The 21368-nt window shown below is 40.9% G+C and overlaps 1 protein-coding gene and 1 pseudogene across 3 annotated transcripts in view; both read left to right on the top strand.

Annotated features, from left to right (window-relative positions):
* CACNB4 (calcium channel, voltage-dependent, beta 4 subunit) overlaps positions 1-21368 on the top strand; it is a 360400-nt gene that overhangs the window by 37771 nt on the left and 301261 nt on the right. The gene's annotated exons all lie outside the window — the stretch shown is intronic.
* Positions 18187-18725, top strand: LOC102851456 (annotated as a pseudogene).

Genomic DNA, 21368 nt, shown 5'->3' with positions numbered 1-21368 from the left:
AGGAGATAAATCAGAACTGGTTTTGACAAGCACTGTGGCAATGGGACAATTAAAACAGACTTTCAAGGAAAAAAAAGAGAGAGAGGAACAAACTAGGGAGGGTGTAGAAAAATAGTGCAACAGTGAATGAATGGAAATCCAAAATCTCTGTAAATGTTCATTAAAATTAATAAAATAAAATTAAAAAAATACTTCAATAACGTGATGGTGGTGTGGTAGTGGTGATGGTGTAATGATGTGGGAGTGGTGATGGTATAGTGATGTGGATGGTGACAGCGATAATAAGTACAGGGAATGATGTTGATGATGGTGGGTTAGTGGAGGCAATGAGAATGGTGGTGTTGGTGTTGCTATGTGTAATGGTGGTTGAGGTGGTGACAGTAGTGCCAGTGATGGTGAGGGTTGTGGTAGTGGGGTGGTGATACTGGTGGTGGTGATGGCGGAGACAGTAGTGGTGGCGAGTTGATGATGATGGTAGTAGTGATGGCAGTGACAGGAACAGCGATGCGCTGATGGAGAGGTTAGAATGGGAGCAGTGGTGGTGATGGTGGAGGTGGTGATGGTGATTATAGTGATAATGGTAATAATGGGGAGGTGGTGGTGGTGATAATGGGGATGGTAATGAGGAAGAAGGCAATTGTGATGTGAGTAGTCCGTGGTGATAATGAATTTTTGGCACTTTTCCTGGGTATCTTCTCTCTGCTCTTCAGTCTGTTACTTGAGATTTATGACCCCAGCCTGGAGATGAGCATGCAGCCTTGTTTTCTTTCCATTCCTTCTCTTACCTTCCTGCCTTATTTTGAGCACATTTTTCTCCCTGTGAGTTCACATGAGGTTCTTCACATAGTCCTGGCTCTTGAACTATTTGGACACTATTTTTGAAGCAGTTTCTTGGATCTAACCTAGAATCCTCTCCTACCTGTCCCTGTCCCTTGCTTCATATAGTCTTGCCTCTTCTGTCCCAGACTCCTCTTCTTCAGTCTGGAGCCCGGGGCACTTCCCTAGCAGACTACTCATTAGGATTGCTCCTCAAGTGAGTCTTTTTGATGCCCAAGGACCACCTTGCTTACTGAAGGGAAGGCCTTAGTGTCCGAGAGCTGGCCTTTTTTTACAGCCGTGACAGAAGATTTGTAAATCTATTCACAATTCTCTCTTATTCTGCTTTACAGGTGCACCTACCCCCCTTTTACAGACATAGTTTTTATTATCTCACATGATGTTTCAGTTCCTTAACACCATTTGTTTACATGTCTGTCTCAGCTTGTTCAAAACTCATTAATCATCCATTCTTCGGGATGCCAGACTCCCCGATAGCACTAGAATCTGGGGGTGGTGGCTGCGTCCTCATGTAAACACAGTGAAGCGTGATTGTCAGCTTACTACACCGGGAACAGCATTGAGTTAAAGCAGAAATTCAAAGTAGAGGACTTCCAGGTATGTCAAATTTCAGACAGGCGTGGGAGAGTGGAAGGTGGACTGAGGAAGTGCTTTTTGACTTTTGATGACAAAGCAGCTACTCTTTCCTCCTTGACCGACACGGCTTGTTAAGAAAATCACTGTGTTGACCTCATGCACTGCCAGGTACACAAGGTAAAGATTTCTTCTTTTTTTTTTAATTTTTATTTTATTATTTGTGTGTGTGCGTGTACCGTCAAATCAGATCTAACTGGTACAGGAGGAGATTGTCCCTCCTTTCCCGGCAGAGCATCTGGTGGATTTGAACCGTGCTCCTCTGGGATTGCAGTGCAGCTTCTTGCCACCAGAGCTTCCCTTAAAGATTTCTTCTTAAGACCAATGACATTGTGATTCATTGCTCACTGAGAGCTTTCCTCTTTGTTTTGTAAAGATCCTTTAGTTTGGTAGGAAGGACGAGGCTCATGTATAGGCCTGAGCAAGTCACTTAATTTGTTTGAACTTTTTTCCTCCCATATTTGTAAAATGGAGACCAACAATTGCTGCATTTTATCCTTAAGTTTTTGTAAGCCTTGACTGGAAAATTATCTATGGAAAAGACAACTAAAAAGGCTATTATGATTGCTGTCATTGAATTTTACTTTTGAGACTTATCTTGAGGTATAAATGCTTTTGAACTTGGAACTTTGTTGTTTAGTATATATGTCATAGATATTTGTGAAAATATCATACCTTTATATCTTTTACACATACAAATGCTGTTAAAATCTAATATTCATGAAGTCACCCTTGCCACATTGCATTTCTCAGGTTGTCTAGGAGTCATGACGAAAGCCAGCTCAGTGACTCTCTCACCGGCTGAGGCCTCTGTGCAGTATTCCCATGGCCTGGAAAGACAGTTCTGTTCTTGCCAGAGGTCCCCTTACTCAGCTGTCAAGCCCCAGCTCAAAAGTCACCTCATGCCAGTAACTACTGGCAGAGAAGTCATCATGTCCTCCTGTAGCAACATATTGTCATCTCTCAGCTGCCCCTCTCAATTAACGGTCATTCATTGTAAACTCCATCTGAATGTGAGCTCCAGGAGGACAGAGGATTTTGTGGCTTTTACTCACAATGCATTTCCCAGTGCCTAGCACTGTGCCTGTCACACAGTGGGTATCAGTAAACCTTTTCTGACTGCATGAATGAATCAGTGAATGCTTGCGGATAAGTCACCTCCATCACAGAGGGAGGGAACTGATTTACACTGGTATCCCCCTCACTGTCATCTTGGCCAGGGCCTGACACCTGTTAGGTTTCAGTGTGTTTGTTGAATGAATACATTTTGGTTTAGGAATTCACCTGTCTAGAAAATGGAAGAAAAGGACTAAATATAAACAAGGTACTAAAGATCAAATCAGATCTGACTGGTACAGGAGGAGATTACCCCTCTTTCCCCGGCAGAGGATCTGGTGGATTCGAACCGTGCACTTCTGGGATTGTAGTTGCAGCTTCTTGCCACTAGGCCACCAGAGCTCCCCTAGAAAATGGAAGAAAAGGACTAAATATAAATAAGGTACTAAAGATAACATTGTATTTCCACACTATAATTATTTAAAATGCTTTTTTACTTGTTACTTTTTATGAAAACCTAGGGTAAATATCTAGAGCAGTTTTTTAAATGAAAAAAAAAAAATCAGACTTCCTTGGACTGATTCCTAATAGAATTTCATAATTTTTTTTCTGAAAAATGGTGTAAACATCATTAGCATAGACCATTCCCAAATGTTTCCATCTTTCATGTCCTAATGTATAGATATTAATAGTTTATGAAGAAATAAGAATTCTTGCAAATTGATGGTTACTATCAAAATAATGATGGCTCAAATTTTAGCAAATGACTGCCAAATTTCCTGTAGCTCCCTACTGCCTTTATTGGGATTGATGAAGTCTTTTACATAGTAAGGTTTTTAAAATTCTACTTACAAAATTTTATATCCTCTTCAGCAGATGGGCTGACCGGCTTACAGTCTCCATGGTAACAAGGTTTCTGTATTTCCCCCCCCTTTTTCTAAAATAGCCTAAAGTCACAGAAGGAAACATAGATATTAATAGCATAAGGAATTTCAATGTAAACAACAGTTATTTAAATATGTAGCCTTTGATTACATGTTTCCAGATCTATGATCATTTTTGATGCATGGTGATTATGACTAAGCATATGTGAATATGATATTAATACTCATTTGGATTGGGATGCACCAGGTGAAATGACTGACAACACATTTAGATTGGCCTCTGATTTCCAACATCCTTCTTGCTAGCCAAAGCAGATTACGTACTTTTCCCCAATTAAGAGTCAACAATATAGCAATATGCAGAGCTATTTTAACGTGTGTGTGGAAGACAAAACCAAAGCTGTTCTGTCGCTGCTGTGCAGTTTCTGTGGACACCCATTTTTGTTTTAAGTGTAAGTGTAGTGGTTGTGCTGAATGTTGTTGTTAGGTGCTGTTGAGTTGAATAGGATCCATAGTGATCCTGTGAGCAACTGATCTGAACCCGATGCTGTGCCATCCTCACATTTTCTGACACATTGGAGCTCGTTATAGCAGTCACTGTCTGTTCATCTGGTTGAGAGTCTTCCTCTCTTTCACTGACCCTTTCACCTTTCTAAGTATGATGTCGTTCTCTAAGGAATAGCCTCTCCTAGCAACATGCCCAGAGTATGTGAGATGAAGCTTTTATCATCTTTGCCTTCAAGGAGCATTCTGGCTGCACTTTCTCCAAGACATATTGTTTGTTCTTTTGGAAGTACTCTAATATTCAGTATTCTATTCCAATATCATAGCTCAGAGGTGTCTAAAAGTGTTGATTGTGGAACCGAGCAATGTGAAATGTTAACAGTCTCAAACTCTTCTCCATCATGATGCTGCCAATTGGCCCAGTGGTGGGAATCTTTGCTTTCTTGATACTGAGCTTCAATCCGTAGTGGAGACTACAGCCCTTGACCTTCTGCAGCAGTTTTGGCAAGCAAGGTTGTGACATCCACATAGCACTGGTTGTTGATGAGTCTTCCTCCAATCCTGATGCCATGTTCCTCCTCATAAAGTCCAGCCTCCTGAATAATCTGTTCCACATATAGATAAAAAAAAGGTGTGGAGAGAGGATGCATCCTTGACATACTACTTTCTTGATTCTGAACCTGGCAGTGTTTCCTTGCTCTGTTTTGATTACTGTTTCCTAGTCTAAGTATAGGTTTCGCATGAGCGCAATTAGGTGTTCTGGCATTCTCTTTTTTTTCAAGGTTAGCCACATTTTGTTGTGATCCATGCAATCAGATGCCCTTGTATAGTCAATGAAACACAAATAAACATTCATTTGGTACTCTCAGCTTTTAGCCATGATCTAATCTGACATTGGCCTCTTCTAAACCCAGCTTGCACTTCTGGCAGTTCTCTGTTGATATTCTGTTCCAGAGGTTTTTGGACAAGGGAACATTACATGGTTTAAAATTAAGAAAGATGTATTAGCATTGTATTCTCTCTCTCCATACCTATTCAATCTGTATGCTGAGCAAATTATTTGAGAAATTGGACTCCATGCAGAAAAATGTGCTGAATTTCTTAGGGCTACAGCCCATTCTCACTTGATTTGGTATCTTTGATTGATGCACCTAAAAAAATTGCAAACCCAAGCCTGGCTAATATATTAGCAAAGAATGAACCAATATTTCTATAAAGAAAAGTATATTTGATTTTTACCATCTGTATGTGTACTGTGGTGACCTGAATGTTGTTATGATGCTGGAATCCCTGTCATAGTTCGCATTTTGCCTGATCACCCATGGTGGACAGGTTTCAAAAGAATCTTCATTCTAAGACAAGAGTAGCAAAAAAGACTGGGTTATCTACTTCTGAAAATATATTGTTAATGCTCTTAGGTGCTGTTGAGTTGGAACTGACTCATAGTTGACCAACTCACTGGTGGGTTTTCAGAGGCATCGTTCTTCCAAGGAGCAGCTCCCGGATTCAAACTATGGATCTTTGGGTTGGCAGCACAGTACTTTATCACTAACCCACCAGTGCTCCCTTTTTGAAAATTGGCCAGTGGAAAAATCCCGTAGATCCCAACAGAATATGGCCCAATATAGTATGGAAGAGGAGCCCCCTTCGATGGATCCAAACTTCTTGCCTTCAAGTCAGTTCTCATTCCAAGCCACCCTGGAGAACAGGGTAGAACTGCCCCTCATGGCTTCTAAGTCTGTGAAGCTTTACAGAAACAGCCTGTTCATCTTCTTTCCACAGAGCAGCTAGTGGATTTGAACTGCTGACTTTTTGGTTAGCAGCTGAGTGCTTTACCAGCATGGCACTACCAGAAGACCATCAGAATGCACAGTGACCTCAGCAATGGCCTTGGGTTGGCGTGACATTGTCTTCTGTTTTATGTTTGGTCACCATGAGTAGGAGCTGGTTTGACAGTCACTTAAAACAGCAACAAATTTGATTTATTACAACCCTAACTTTTCCTTTATAAAGGGCTGCTTCTTGACACAAAATGGTTGGGTCAAAACAGAGATTGATTCTTAGTTTTGCGTCTTTTGGGTTTGGTTTGGTTTTTTTTTTTTTTTCTGTTAAGACATTCTGGCTTCTTTAGCTGCAGTTGTTGACATAGATTCTTTTTTTTCTCTCTCAAAAAGATAGAACTAGAATAAGGAAAATTTCTCTCTCAAACAGCAGATAGAACTAGAATAATGGAAATTTTTCTCTCAAACAGCAGAAACTTACTTAGATATATGTGGAGTGTCTGGCCCTGTGATGGACTCTTTTAGAAATGTTATTGCAGCTAAAAATCTTATTAATAGGTCATCTGAGCATTTCCTTAAATAGTTATTAAGTCTTTTTTTCTCATTGTTTTCTGCCATCACATTTCTATATTTACTTTCTTTTGCTGTCACCTGATCAGGGAGAGCTGTAAAAGACCCTGCCTGGAAGATTGGTGTGAAAGTAGCATTTGATGCTACTGGGGGGAAAAAAGTTCGAGGTGTTGTTTAGGTGCTTGTGTTACAATTTAAGTGAGCAGCTGGTTGGTGTGGATATTTGCTAATCACACTCTTGTTATTATGGATATTTTAGTTTTTGACCCATATTAAAGCACTTCTCCCCTCCCTCTGCCTCCAAGGTCAGGCAAAGGAGTGCACTTTGCTTTGCCCTGGGTTCCTCTTAAAGCCTGTGTGCAAAAGTTTGTTTGGAAGGTAATTTTGGGCAGTGGGAGTGGGGATGCTGAGGGATTGGAAAGCCAGTACAAGGATGTGTTAACATATTTGCTACTGGGAGTAGCTAGTGATTATTGAAACCATGTCTCCCTGCGGCGGGGGGGGGGGGGGGGGGGGGGGCCCTGTGAAATGCACTTCCAGACTCTGGCCTGGACTATGAAAGAGGGAGATAGTTATCCACTGACTTCTGCCCCCCATTATGAAGAATGACCTTATTAACTTGGTCATGTTTGCAAATACTTGTGTGCATGCCAAGCATCTTACACTGGCTAGTCAGAGAAGCTGAGGCAGAAAGTTCAGAAAGAAGAAGCAAATGGTACCTGGAGGATGTCAGGTCATGGTGTGTTGCTGGTCAGAGCCTGTGTGAAGTAGGATGTACTGGATGGGAAGTGGTATCTAAAAGGGGCAACCATGCGAATCAGAGATACCAGTGCACCCCTGCCTCCTGGTAGTTTCTTTTGTTAGAGGCTTCATGAGAGAACACCCCTCTGGGTCTTCCCAGGAAGCATAGGCAGTAGGTCAATCTCCTTTTCCATTTCCGATAATCCGTTTCCAGAACCTCACCCTCCAGGTCCTTTTATCTCTCTGTTCCTCAGTTCTGGCATCTCTACCTTGTAGGAAGCCACTGTTCTGTCTAAGCTGCAGGGAGCTTTTCCAGCAGGGTGTTGGGACTAGTTTCAGGTATCCTTGCCAAGACGTTAACCCAGAGTCACAGTGAGCTTTCCCATGGCAATAAACCATTCTTCATCTGGCTAAATATTCTGCATTTTTTGGTTCAAAGCTCTTAATAACCCATTCCCCACCGAAATGGATTGACACAGTGACTGCAGCAGTGGGCTCAAGTGTGTAAGAGAGGGTGAGGCTGCCACAGCATAGAGCAGGGGTCAGGTCTGTTGTTGGTAGTGTCTCTGTGAGTTCTGTTTTTGTGCTCCACTCCACGGCACTTAACAGAAGCAGCAACAACAACAATAATCCTGTTCCCACTGATACACATTTCTTTGGTGAATAAGCAGCCTACTTCTGCAGCAGGACGTATATTTCTCTGGGCTTCGTTGGGATTTAACTTTGATTATTGGCTTTGAGGCAATAAGAAGAGGTGCAGCCGATCATTGTTGTTGTTAAGTGCCATCGAGTTACCTGCCACTCATAGCCATTGTCCAACTCTCTGATGCATAGCAAGTAATTTTGGATACTCTGGCCTAGACCAGGCACACCTTAGTCTCTAGACTGACATCATTGCTCTTTTGTCCTTTGATGATCTACAGTAGAGCAGCATTAAAGGAGAATAATTTCTTTGTTAGGCAGCTGCCTTTGTGTGTACTTTGCAGGGTCTTCAGGTATGGGAAGGTTGCTCTTCTCTTCCAAGTAGGAGGAAGCTAGTGTTAGTGGTCTGGAGGATTCAGGAGAACCTGGAGAGCCAAGGTTTTTAAGGCTTGTTGTTTTAATGTACCGACGAGTCAATTATGACTCATAGCAACACTGTTGACAACAGATTTGAACCTTGCCCTGTCCTACACCATTGTCATCATCTCTGATAAGCCCTGAGCCCACTGTTACAGTCACTGTCAATCCCTCTTGTCCAGAATCTTCTTTAGCCATTCTTAATGTCCCCATTCCTGGTCGTATGGTCTCCTATTTTCCTGCCTTTTACAAAGGAGACTGATGGAGACAGTGCTGCCAACCTCTTTGCAGGCCTTTCAGCTTTCCCATTAGATCCTGAGCTTTATTTTCAGCACGGTCTGCCCTGTGACTGCCAGAGATGAAGGTTAACCTCAATGCTGTCACAGGCTTTTAATAGTGTGCCTTGAGCTAATAGTTGATTGACCTGAGCATGTGATTTTAATTCTGCCTCTTCAAAGTGTTCAAAACAGTTTTAGCAAAGGCAGACGACTCCATGATCCCTATTATTCTTGTTGACCTGTGTCATTCATGATTCACATTACCTCTGAATTCAGTTATTCACATTCCAGCTGCACCTCCTCTCAAGTAACACAGGTAAGAGCCCAAGTAAATGTGCTGTTACTTCGTCCAGAGCCTGCCACCATCCAGTTTGCCACTAGCACTGGGTCACAGTGGCCCAAGCTCATGATCCAGATTTCTAAGGCCACTGTCTTATCAGGTCTCTTAGTTTGAAAAACAAACCTGAGATTAATGCTGCCTGCAGATAGTTTATTGAGTAATGATCCCAATAGAAATTAAGAGAAAATGAGAAAAGGAAAGGCCAGCACAAGCATATGTTGTCAGATTGGCCACTGCTGAGTGTGACAGGGACTTGAGTTGAGGTCCTTTTAAGGTACCTTATGAAATGCATCTTAGTATTGTCTATGGAAAAACAAATGTAAGCTTGAGTTGCAATCCTGAGAGATACTATGGGAAAAATCTTGAATCATCCAGGAAGCAACAAAGGAAGGTAGAGAGAATACACAGTCACTATACAAAAAAAAGAATTTGTCAATGCCGAAATATTTCAGGAAGGTGCAGATAATGAAGAACCAGTGGTGTGAAAGAAAAAGTGTAAGCTGCATTAAAGGCATTGGTAAAAAATAAGGCCCTAAAAATCAATGGGATACCAATGGACATGTTCCAAATAACAAATGCTATCTGGATGTGCTTACCAGTCTGCCAGGACATTTGGAAGACAAATACCTGGCCAACTGACTGGAAGAGATCCATATTTATTCTAATTTCTAAGAAAGGTGATCCAACAGCACATGGAAATTGTCAAACAGTATCATTACTATCACATGCAAGCAAAATATTGTGGAAAATCATAAAAAATATTTAGAACAGTACATTGACAGATAACTGCCCAAAGTTCAAGCTGATTATAGAAGAGACCATGGCACCAGGAAAATTATTGCTAATGTCATATGGATTTTAGCCGTAAGCAAAGAATATCAGAAGAATGTCTGTTTGTGTTTTATTGACTATGCAAAGGCATTTGACTGTGTGGATCATAACAAATTATGGCTAACCTTGAGAAGAATGAGACTTCCAGAACACTTAATTATGTTTATACAAAATTTATACCTAGAACAAGAAGCTTTTGTCTTGAAAGAGCAGGGGAACACTGCATAGTATAAAATTGAAAAAGGTACATGTCAGGTCTGTATCATTTCTTCTTATCTACTCAACCTGTATGCTGACCAAATAATTTGAGAAGCTGGACTATAGGAAGAAGACTGTGGCATCAGGATTGAGGAAGGCTCACAACAGTTTGTGGTATGCATATGACACAACTTTGCTTGCTAAAAGTGAGGAGGACCTGAAGTGCTTGCTGCAGAGGATCAAGAACTACAACCTTCAATATGGATTACATCTCAGCATCAAGAAAACAAAAATCCTCACCACTGGACCATAGACAAACATCATGACAGGTGGAGCCAAGATTGAAATTGTCAATGATTCATCTTGCTTGGTCTTACAGTCAACACCCATGCTACCAGCATTCAGGAGACAGGAGACCTACGGCATTGGGAAAGTCTGCTGTCCAGGACCTTTCCAAAGTTGTGAAGAGCAGAGCAGTGATGCCATTTTAAAGAACAAGATGCACCTGATTCAAGCCACAAACTTTCCAGACACCTGCTATGCATCTGGGAGCTGGATAGTAAAAAAGGATGACGGGAGAAGAGTGGATGTTTTTGTGTTTTGATGTTTGAGAGGAGTGCTGTATATCTGGATATTGACTGCCAAAAGAACAAACATATGCCTTGGAGAAAGTGCAACCAGAGTGTTCCTTGGAAGCAAAGATGGTGAAGCTTCATTTCACATATTTTGGAAATGTTGTTAGGAGAGGCCCTTCCGTGGAAAGGGGCATCATGCTTGGAAATGGGAATCATGGAGGTTCATTGAAGGAGAGATAAACTCTCAGTGAGATGGACTCAAATATGCCAAAGATAATAAGGATGACACAGAATAAAAGTTCAGGTCTCTTGTTTGTAGAGTCATACTCGACTCGTTGGCACTTAACAATGACTGCGTTGAGGCAGAAATGAGGAGATACGTATTCACTGATTTCTGCCCCACTGATCTAGCGTGACCCCCAGTGCTAACTCCTTTGCACATCAGGTTTGCATATTCATGAGTGTGGATGCCTGTTGACTCTCAAGCTCAAACTCTGGAGTAGGAAATGAGGGGCATGTGGAGGTGAAGGTCAGATCATAGAGGTAAGGTGAAGATCAGATGATAGAGGTGAGGTGTTGGCAGATTAATAGTTGTTAGGTGCCATTGAGTTAGTCATGACTCGTAGCGATCCCATGAGCAACGTGGCTAACCCTTGCCCACTGCTGTGCCATCTTCATCTCTGACATACACGAGCCCACTGATAGTCACTGTGTCAGTCCGTCTCATTCAATTGTCTTCCCCTTTTTTTCTAATCTTCCAGCTTTCCAAACATGATAACTGTTTCCAAAGGACAGTCTCTCCTAACAACATGCCCCAAATATGATGGACAGAACTTCACCATCCTTGCCTCCAGGGAACATAGTGACTTAAACATCCTCCAGGACCGACTTAATTTGGGTTGGTATTTTTGGTGTGTGGTTTGTTTGTTTGTTTGGTGTTTTTTTTTTCCAATCTATGGGATGGATATTCAGCATTCTTCTTCAACACTACAACCCATCCTCATTCATTGTCTAACTTCCAGTTACATAAAAAATAATTGGAAAGACCCTGGCTTGAATCAGATGCACCTTAGTTTTAAACTGACATCATTGCTCTCTAACATTCTAGAGGTGTCCTTGACAGCAAATTTACTTAATGCAATTATTCTTTGTTGTGTTTTTGTGAGTGCTAGTATCAAGGGTGTTGCAGATCAAACCTGCTTAAATCTGGTTGAAGCCTGTATTGACCTGTTTACTTCTGTTGTTGCTGGACTAGGAGGTAGAGCTCAGAGGTTAGCAAGTGATAAGTTGGCTTCATCCCTTCTGACCCATTGATGAGTTGGAGTCACTTAGTATGCCCATCACAGGTATCCAGTGTTTTATTTTTTCCTAATAGAAACATATTTGAGATTTTAAATAAAGAATAACGTTCTTTTAAAAATATTTTATTGTAGTTACTATGTCCCTTTGAGTCACTTCTGACGCAAGGGACACTATAAGACAGAACAGAAGTTCCCTGTAGGGTTGTAATCTTTAAAGGAGCAAACCACCAGATTGTTTTATCCCTTCATAAAAGAAATAAATATTGTAGCCTTAATATAAGGCTCTGAAGGACTGCCTGGAAGAAGGTCAAGGGAAGGAATGGGATGAGTGGAGAGGACAGAGGACGAATGATATCAGGAAGTTGCTGCTTGCTGCTCTCCAAGTTAAATATTGGGAGGTTAAACGCTGTTTTACAGAACCTGCTTTGTGCTGTCTGAAATACTGTCCCTGGAGAGGGACATCATACATGGTAAAACAAAGCAGAGGATCAGTGTGAAAGAGGAAGACCGTCAACAAGATGGATTGACACAGTGATTCTATCAGTGAGCTCAGATGTAATTACTATGCCTATAAAAGACCAGGAGCATTCCATTGTACTTAAGTGTGTTAGACTGGGTTCTCCAGAGACAAAATCAGTGAATCTTTTGTGTGTATGTTTGTATGTATTCATAGAAACAGAAAGAAAGAGAAATTTTTTATCTTAAGGGAATGGTTTAGGGCTTGGCCTCAGGAAGGAGTCATTTGTGGAGACTGAGAAATCCAAGGATGCCAGATATAGCAGCCAACTTCTGGGTTTAGAGGCTGACAAGTATAAGGTCTTTAGATCGGGCAGGATTCTTGGAGATGATGAACTAGATGCAGGATTAGGTAAAGAGCTAGCAAGCTCTCCCTGAGAGTCCAAATGTGTAAGCAGTGTTGGCTACACCCCTGATCATATAATTAAATCTTGCCTTGTTAACCTCGTAGAAGTCAGGATTTGCAACACCATAGTATAATTACACTGTACTAGAGTCTTGGACAAGTTGACCTGCAGTATTAACAATCACAGTAGGGTTGCTGTGAATTGGAATGGTCTCAGTGGCACCTAGTAACATCGGAAGCTGGATGCTACCTCAGCAGTATTTTATAATATACCAGCAGGTCACCATGGTGGACACTTTCAGTGGAACTTCTAGACTATGACTAGGAAGAAAGGCCTGGAGATTCCTTAAAAAATTAGCCAATGAAAACCCTGTGAGCCATGATAGAATATAGTTTAAAACAGTACTAGAAGATGAGCTCTCTAGGTTAGAAGTCACTCCACGTTAGCCACAACGTGGGCTGAAATAATCATGAAAGTGGCACAGGCCTGGGCGGTGGTATCTTGTGCTGCGTAAGTTCAAAGTTGTAACTGACTCCTGCTAACAAAGCAATAGCAATATGCCAGGCAATGTTGTCTGCCATTTGTCTTCTTATAATAATATTCACTGATGATTATCTCTGTTTTACAGATGAGGTAGAGATGGGTTAAGGAATTTGCCTGAAATTAGGAAAGTACAGAGAAATTAGGAATTGTTCACAGATTCTGAATCCAGGAATCTCACTCCAGCTGGGTAGTCAAGATTCTGGGGCTCCGAGTGAATAAAGCAGGTAAATAGCGCTCCTTACAGAATGAGGCTCACTTGAATGGGCTTTCTGCACATAATCTAATTTCAGGAAACCCTTGATAACATGAACTTTCATAAACTCGAGATCAGACAAAACACCTTTTTTGTTCCACAGAATTCCTCAGAAGAGACACAGGTAATCTAACTGAATGGGTGAGACAGTGGGGACGGGGGGAGGGAGGAGAAGGGTGAGGGTTGGGGAAGAGGCAGCCTCCTGTCACCTCTAGACAAACTGCTCCCCAGAAGAATGCAGAAACAGTTTTGCCAGTTCTTAGAATTTTTTTCAAGAAAAGTTAAAAATGCAAATCTTGGGGGATGAAATCTCTCACTTTTCAAATACTGGCATTTATTCAAAACTTTAAAAAAAACTTTTGAATGAGGAGCAAAATAAAAGCTCTCTGCAAACACAGGCTGCCACCTCTATTGCTCCTCTGTACTAGATTCTTCAGGAGTTCTCAGCAGACAGTACAATAATGTCCCTCAGAATGACAGCGTAATGGGATGTAGTGAAAGCTCTAAGATGTTAAGATCATCTTCAGAATGTACTGTGCGCTCGTACTCTCACTCATTGCCGTCAAATTGAAACGGACTCAAAGCTGACCCTCCACTGGCTGGATTTCAGGAGGCTGTAAATTGCACAGGAATGGATTACCCATCTTTCTCCTGAGACACTGCTGGTGGATTTGAACTGTTTGAGAAGGGCCTCCTTTGGGGTAGCAATACATAAGCCATCACAGTGTGACAAACTGACAAATGGATGTTAGGCGTGGCACATAGTAAGCCATGTTGTTGTTGTATACCATAGAGTTGGAACTGACCAACAGCTGGTCTTCTGGTGGATTTTCAGAGACAATTAATTGCACAGGAGGAGATTGCCCACCCTTCTTCCATGGAGCAGCTGGTGGCCTTGAACCACACGCCTTTGGATTGCTATGAAGCTTCTTGTCACTAAGCCACCAGAGTACAAACATATTATTGGTCATTACAGGCAGTGCCTCTTAAGATGTACTTGAGTTATGGCAAACTGCGCTCATGATTGCCCTTTAAAAATGAAATATACCCCTTATAATTAATAAAATGGATTACATAGAGTGTTGAAGCATATAAAAGGTCTATGCAAACTGAGAATGCAATCTCTGTTCCCAGGGAGAAATGTGTGATGATCTTTCCAAAACTGGCAAAATGTCAGCATTGCCCGTTTTTGTGGGTTTTTTTTTCCCCTCTGGACAAGTTCTTTTTTTTTTTTTTAACAAGTTCATTTCTTAATATATGTGTGTTTATTGACAGCACTTCAAGTAAGATGAAATCATTAATAGTTTATTCTTTTCTCTGTTATGATCCTGCCTATTGGTGATGAGGATTTTTGTTTTCTTGATGTTGAGATGGAATTCGTAATGAAGACTGTTGTCTTTGATCCTCTGCAGCAAACGTTTCAAGTTTTCACTTGAAAATGGCAAGAAAAATAGCAAGAAAATAAAAGGTTGTGCATCTGCATAGCACAGATTGTTGATGAGTCTTGCTCCAAATCCAATGCTATAGTCTTCTTAATATAGTCCAACTTCTTGAGTGATTTGATGAGTATACAGTTTGAGTAAGTATGGAGAAAGGATACAGCCCTGACTTAAACCTTTCTTGATTTTGAACCATGCATTGTTCCCTTGCTCAGGTTGGAAAACAGCCTCTTGGTTTAGGTTCTTTCTTGGAGTGTCTAGATTCTTATCTGGAGGCTTAAACAACCCTCTTTGTACCAGCAGTCAAGAAATCAAAAGTCACATCATATTGGGAAAAATCTTCTGTCAGGGACCTCTCCAAAGTGCTAAAGAGCAGTGAAATCAGTTTAAAGACTAAGGTGCATTTGATCTACACTATGGTCCTTTCAGTTACTTGCTGTAGATCTGAAAGTTGGGCAGTGACTAAAAATGACAGAAAAAGAAACAGTGCCTTTGAGTTGTAGTGATGGAAAAGAGTACTGAGTATTCCTTGGACTGCCAAAAGGATGAGTAAGTCTCTGTGGAAGAAAGTGCAGCTGGTGCTCTTTGGAGGTAAGGATGGTGAAACTCCATCTCACATATATTGACCATGTTATTAGGAGGGACTAGTCCTTGGAGAAGGACATTGTACTTGGAAATGTGGAGGGTCAGTGAAGAAGTGGAAGACCCTCAGCCAGTTAGATTGAGGTAGAGATTGTAGCAGTGGGCTCAAATATATTAGGGTTGGTATAGAATGGGGCAAGGTTCAGATCCTTTGTTCATGGGGCTGCTGTGAGTCACAGTCAGCTAAACAGCACATAGCAACACCAATAATGTATAAAATATACCTGTAAGTTTATAGGTACTATTTCCAATGCCCAAAGCCAAATAACATGGATATTAAAAGGCAGTAGTAAAGAAAACTTGAAAAGAAAAGAAATATGCTTACCTCAGCTCTGATTTAGGATGGTGGTATTAGAAGATAACTGTTGTAAGATGAGTCTGCCTGTATGTAGTTTATTTATGAATTTCTTGATTAGGATCCCATGTGGTGCAATGGTTAGATGCCTGGCTGTTAAACATAAGGTTGATGCTTTGATCCCACCAGTTGCTGTGAAGGAGAAACGTGATAGTCGGCTTCTGTAAAGACTTCAGTCTTGGAAACTCTATGGGGAAGTTCCGCTCTGCCTGGTAGGGTTTCTGTTGAGACAGAATCAACTCAGTACAGTCTGTTTTCGGCAAGAGGTTAAGTATTTGATAAAGATTACAAAGCGATGTGGAATGATGTGTATACTCTTCATTAAGGGGCTCCTGTGAGGAGTTGTCCTTTAACCCATAGGTGGTACCTCTCTGGCTGTTTGAACCAGTCGCTCAGAGGGAGAGAGATGGACGTGTCCTTCCTGTGCATCTTACAGCAGCCAAAAACCCACTGGATGGTCAGCTATGATTTGTTTGTGACTTGGCAGTAATGAGTTGTTGTTGAAGTACTTAACTAACTCAAAATAAAGTAAAACCTGCAAAGATGGGACCCTCTAGACGCAGAAATTTGTCAAGAAAGAAAACTTGGATGTTTTCTGTAACTAGAACACAACTGGAAAATGCAGCTATAACCAGCCAAAGTGGGAAATTTGGGCAACTGGGAAAAAACGAGGCAGTCTGAGGAGTTCGACCTCGTGCAGTTTCTCTGTGAACGAGCAGTTTCTGTGGTGTGTCTTGTATTGACTCCAGAGCTTTCTCACTGAAGGATCCATGCATCCCACAGTGTAGAGGAGCAGTTAAGAGAATTGTCTCCGTCCACGTCCATCTGGATGTGGGGCGTCTGGTCTGCCAGTCCGCCTCTGCATGTGCTAATCTGAGTTCTGGGGGAATGCTTCTTTGTCCTGAAGTCAAGATGCTGATTTCAGAGACATGCCAGCCTTTCTCTCTAAAACTGCTCACAAGTTGACATCTCATGTCCAGTCCTCTGCTGTTTCCTTTTTAATTATCATTAATCTGGTTTGTGTAAAGCCAAAGTCAGGAACTTCCTGCTTCTCCTGTGTCCTCAGCCAAATGCCTTTGCAGTTTGCCTTTTGCAGACACTCAGCCTCTTTGTCTGGGGTTAGGGGAGAGGTCCGAAGTGGAAAGAGAACAGCCGTAGGCTCAAAAGCCAACAAAACAATATGCTCCCCAAACACAAACCCACTGTTATTCAATCAGCTTGACTTAGAGTGACCCTGTGAGACAGAGTAGAACCTCCATAGAGATTCCAAGGCTCTAAATGTTTATGGAAGCAGACAGTTTCAGTTAGAAGCATAGTGCTTAAGCCAGTGTGCCACCAGGGTTTCTTAATGCCAGGCCTCACTGCTCCTCCACCAGTTTCCTTAATTTGTGAGGTGGGAAGGTGACTGAGTCTATCACTCTCTCTTTGGCTTAGTTTTAACTTGCTGCTTAAATGTCATGTCCATTCTGAGTGTGCCCCATATTTACTTACCTAAGAGATGCGTGTATCTGTCAGAGATGTTTTCTGGGATATTTCTTGTTCATGGTCATTGAAAATAAACAGCCTTTTACAATTTAAACAGCACATAAAGGCACAGGCTCGAACAGGAGATGAATGACTCGAGAGAGTGGTCATTGATATGTAAAGCTGGTCAGGGTTGGTTTCAGCCCAGCAGTGATGCCAAGATCTCTGACCAGGGCCCTCAACCCGCTGTGTGAGGTCCACAGCATGTAGGTCATCTAGTTGTTCTTTCTCCTTTTTCTTAGGAACTCTGTCTATTGACCTGATTTACAGGACTAGTTAACTGAAGATTTGGGAAGTTTTTCCAAATAATGTGGGAGCTGAACCTCTTTATCTTCCTAATTTTCTGGTGTATCACAATATCCACAGGTAATTCTGAATCATTATTTGTGATCATTAGTTATTCTGTTCTGCATTAGGAGGCAGACTATATTTTTAAACTCTGACTTTTTTAGATATGTAGTGTATGATTTGAACAACTCATTTCATTTCTCTTTCTGCTTCACTAGTTTTGAGAGGCTCAAATAAGGCACCTTACTCAAAGTTGTTTTTAGAAGTGAAATGTACTAATTTAAGTGGTATTTCACACCCAAGGTTTTTAATCAACTCTTCAATAGTATTTCATATTTGCTCAGTTATGGAAATACTAATTTATTATTTTCTGTCATTTTAAATAGTTTAAACCATTTTTTATTAAAAAGAGACACATAATATAGAAAAATATAGGGAGCACTTTTAATCTTACTATGTAGAGATAATTGATATTAACATGTTCATGTTTAGTCATCCAGATTTTTGTGTGTTACATACACATCTAAACTTTTTTTATGCAAAGAAGCATCAGTGCCTTTGAGTTGTAGTGTTGGAGAAGAGTATCCCGTGAGCTGCTAAAAGGAGGTGCAAGTCTGTCTTGGAGGAGGTGTGACCAGGGTGCTCGTTAAACTTCAGGATGGTGATCTTGGTTCTGCTTTCCCTACCCAAAATGCCCAGTGAAGCCACAGAAACCATCCCTGCTACAGAGTAGGAGTTGCCGTAGTACCGGGCTGGGACAGGGTCAGGAACAGAATCTGACAGTGACGAATCAGTACCAGGGCTCGAGGAATAGGACTCCACACAGGCAACCACACAACAAGCATAGCTGGCAGCAGCCACTGAAATAGATGAAGAACCAGTCAGTAAAAAGTAAAACGAAGTCGATGTGGAAAGAAGGTGAGGAAGGTGATGTCCAAGCTGGGACTTTGTCAGGCCACAGGAGTCACTATCTGGAAATCTAAGAATATCCAGATGTTTATGAGAGCCCGGCTTCAAATACCTACATAGTTTTTGGTGAAGCTGAGATTGAGGACTTATGTCTGCTGAGAAATTCAAAGTTCAAGGTGAAGCCATCCCAAACATTCAAGAAAACATACAAACTCCAGGTGTTCAAGAGGAGAGTGAAGAGGAAGAGGTTGATGAAACAGGTGTCGAAGTTAAGGACGTAGAGATGTGTCGAGAGCAAAGGCAATCCAAGCCCTAAAGTAATGATATTGTAAGTGCTATTATGGAATCAACAATGTAGCCGTTGTTTCAAAAGAGTAACTGCAATTTGGTTTGAAATTTATAATGTTTCTCTCATTAATTAATAAAGTTAAGGCTACTTGTTGAATGGAAAAAGAAGTTCAGGATGGTGAAACAGTCTCACATATTTGGACATGTTGTCCCTGGAAAAGGACATGATTCTGGAAAAGGTGGAGGGGCAGTGAAAGAGGAAGACCTTCAACACGATGGATTGACACTGATTATAATGATGGGCTTAAGCTGATCAGTGTTAGTGAGAACGGCAAAGGATAGGACAGGTTTCTATATAGAGTCGCTATGAGTTGCAGGCAATATGTTGGCACCTAATAACGATAGCATATTTTTTTACAAAATTATTTGCTAATGTAGAGTTGCTCTTTGGAGGCAAGAATGATGAGGCTTCACCTCACATACTTTGGGCATGTTGTTCGGAGGGGCTGCTCTTTGGAGAAGGACATGATGCTTGGAAGGGTAGAGGATCGATGAAGGAGGGAAAGACCCTTAACCAGGAGAATTGACATGGTGACTGCTGCAATGGGCTTTTGTGTGTCAGGAAGTGTGAGGACAGTACAGGACAGAACAGGTTCAGATCTTTTGTTGTTATGAGTTGTATTTGATTCAGTGGCACTAAACAACAACAACATAATTGATTCTAACTCAAAGCATCCCTTCACTGGCTTTCTGAAGCTGCAAATCTTTATAGGAAGAGACAGCTCCTATAATGCGACTGATGGCTTTTAACTGCTGCCCTTTTGATGAGCAGCTGATAAGTTATCATTACCATGACCTCTACAAAATTAGGATTATATTATCCACATGCTTTGTTAGTTGCTGATTTCATATAAGTTTCTATTGTTGGTGTCTCTCCCACCTAAATAATAACTAGTTCACTACTTTTAATATGTCTGGCTGCCCCCACAGTTTATTGCACCTGCCTCTATTGTTGGGTATCTGGCTTTCGAATTTGTTACTTTCACAAGCAATATTGATTTTCTGTTTTCTTCTGGCAGTTCTTGTAATTGGAATGGTTGAGCAATAGGTTCTAAAGCTCAAAATATAATATCACCTCCTTTGAGTTATAGAATATCATGTTTTTAAAAGAAAGGATACATTTATAAACCTCACAGCATGTGTGAGGGATTGCATGGAGTTTAGTAAAACACTTTTTTTTGTATTTTCTAAAAAAATCTATCCAAAGGAGGTTAATAATTTGAAATAGTGGATCTTATTAGAGCATAAGTTTGCTTATAGCCCACCATACTACTTTTCTGTGTATTAAAATACCTAATATTAATTTTAAAATGTAAATCTTCTAGTGCAATAAACATTCAGCAAGCATTTACTGAGTCCTGGTTAGAGGAGCTCTGAAGTGTGTCATGCATAGCTTACTGGGCTGGTAACTGAAAAGTCCCAGTTTGTATTCACCAGCGGCTTTGCAGGAGAAAGTCAGGCATTCTCCTCCTATAAAGATTTACAGCCTCAGGAGCCAGTTGCAAGGTTCTCATGAGTCAGAATAGACTAAGTGGAACTTTGTTCTATGTTCCGAGGATAGAAAATGAATATGATGACACATCACTTTTCTTGAAAAACTCAGACAGATATGTAGATTATAAAACATTATGGTAAATTGTAATTATTATATCCGTGGAAATATAATACTGCTTTTCTTAGGCAGTAGGTAGAAGAATGTTGTATATCAATGATGTTGTTTTCTGAACTCTGCCAAATCCTGAGTCATTCTAGGGTCAGATAATTGGAAAAATTCCTACCAAAATTCTGACTCTGTGTACATATGCACTGACACACACACACACACACACACACACACACACACACACACACACACACACTCTTTCCTCTGCCCCCACCCTGAGGTTAGAAAGTGTCTTGGGGAGAGTTGGAGTAATATAAGGCACACCTTGTTTAATTGACTTTCTCTCTATGCTTATTGTATATATTATCCTTTTTACCAGTGAAGATATGTGGCAACCTTGCACCGATTAAGGCTATCAGTCACATTTTTCCAGTAAGATATGCTTTATTCATGTCACTGGAATAAAATTTTGTTACTTCTCACAATATTTAAAATTTTTAAGTGCTACTGAGTACTTAATAGACTACCGTATAGGATAAGCATACATTTTATGTGCACTTGGAAACCAAAGTATTTGTGTGACTCATTTTGTTGTGATACTTGCTTGATTGCAGGAATCTGGAACTGAACCAGAGTTTTGCCTGTAATAGAGTGCCAAAAAGACTTTTACAAACTTAGATGTCCAGTATTCTGTTTTATATTTTCAGAATTTGTGTGATACATAGCTAGCCCACTCTCCCTAAACGGTGAATAAAATAAACAACAAATACTAACTGGATGAACTTATTGGTTTATTATTGCACAATACATTGCCCCCAACTTTAGTGGCTTAAAACAACACACACTTGCTATGTTTATATGCATTGGTAACCTGAACTGAGAGCTTAGCTGGGTTCTCTGCTTTAGCAGCAAAGCAAAGATTGCAATCAAAGTGTCAGCCAGGGCTGAGTTAAGACTCAACTGGGGAAGGATCTGCATGTGGATGTTGATGGGATTAAATTCCTTGAGATTTG

The sequence above is a fragment of the Elephantulus edwardii genome, unplaced genomic scaffold, assembly GCF_000299155.1.
Source record: "Elephantulus edwardii isolate Elephantulus edwardi_28Jun2011 unplaced genomic scaffold, EleEdw1.0 scaffold00010, whole genome shotgun sequence".
Taxonomy (NCBI): Eukaryota; Metazoa; Chordata; class Mammalia; order Macroscelidea; family Macroscelididae; genus Elephantulus; species Elephantulus edwardii.
Note: the sequence above shows the minus strand (reverse complement) of the source record. Positions and strands in the feature narration are given on the sequence as shown.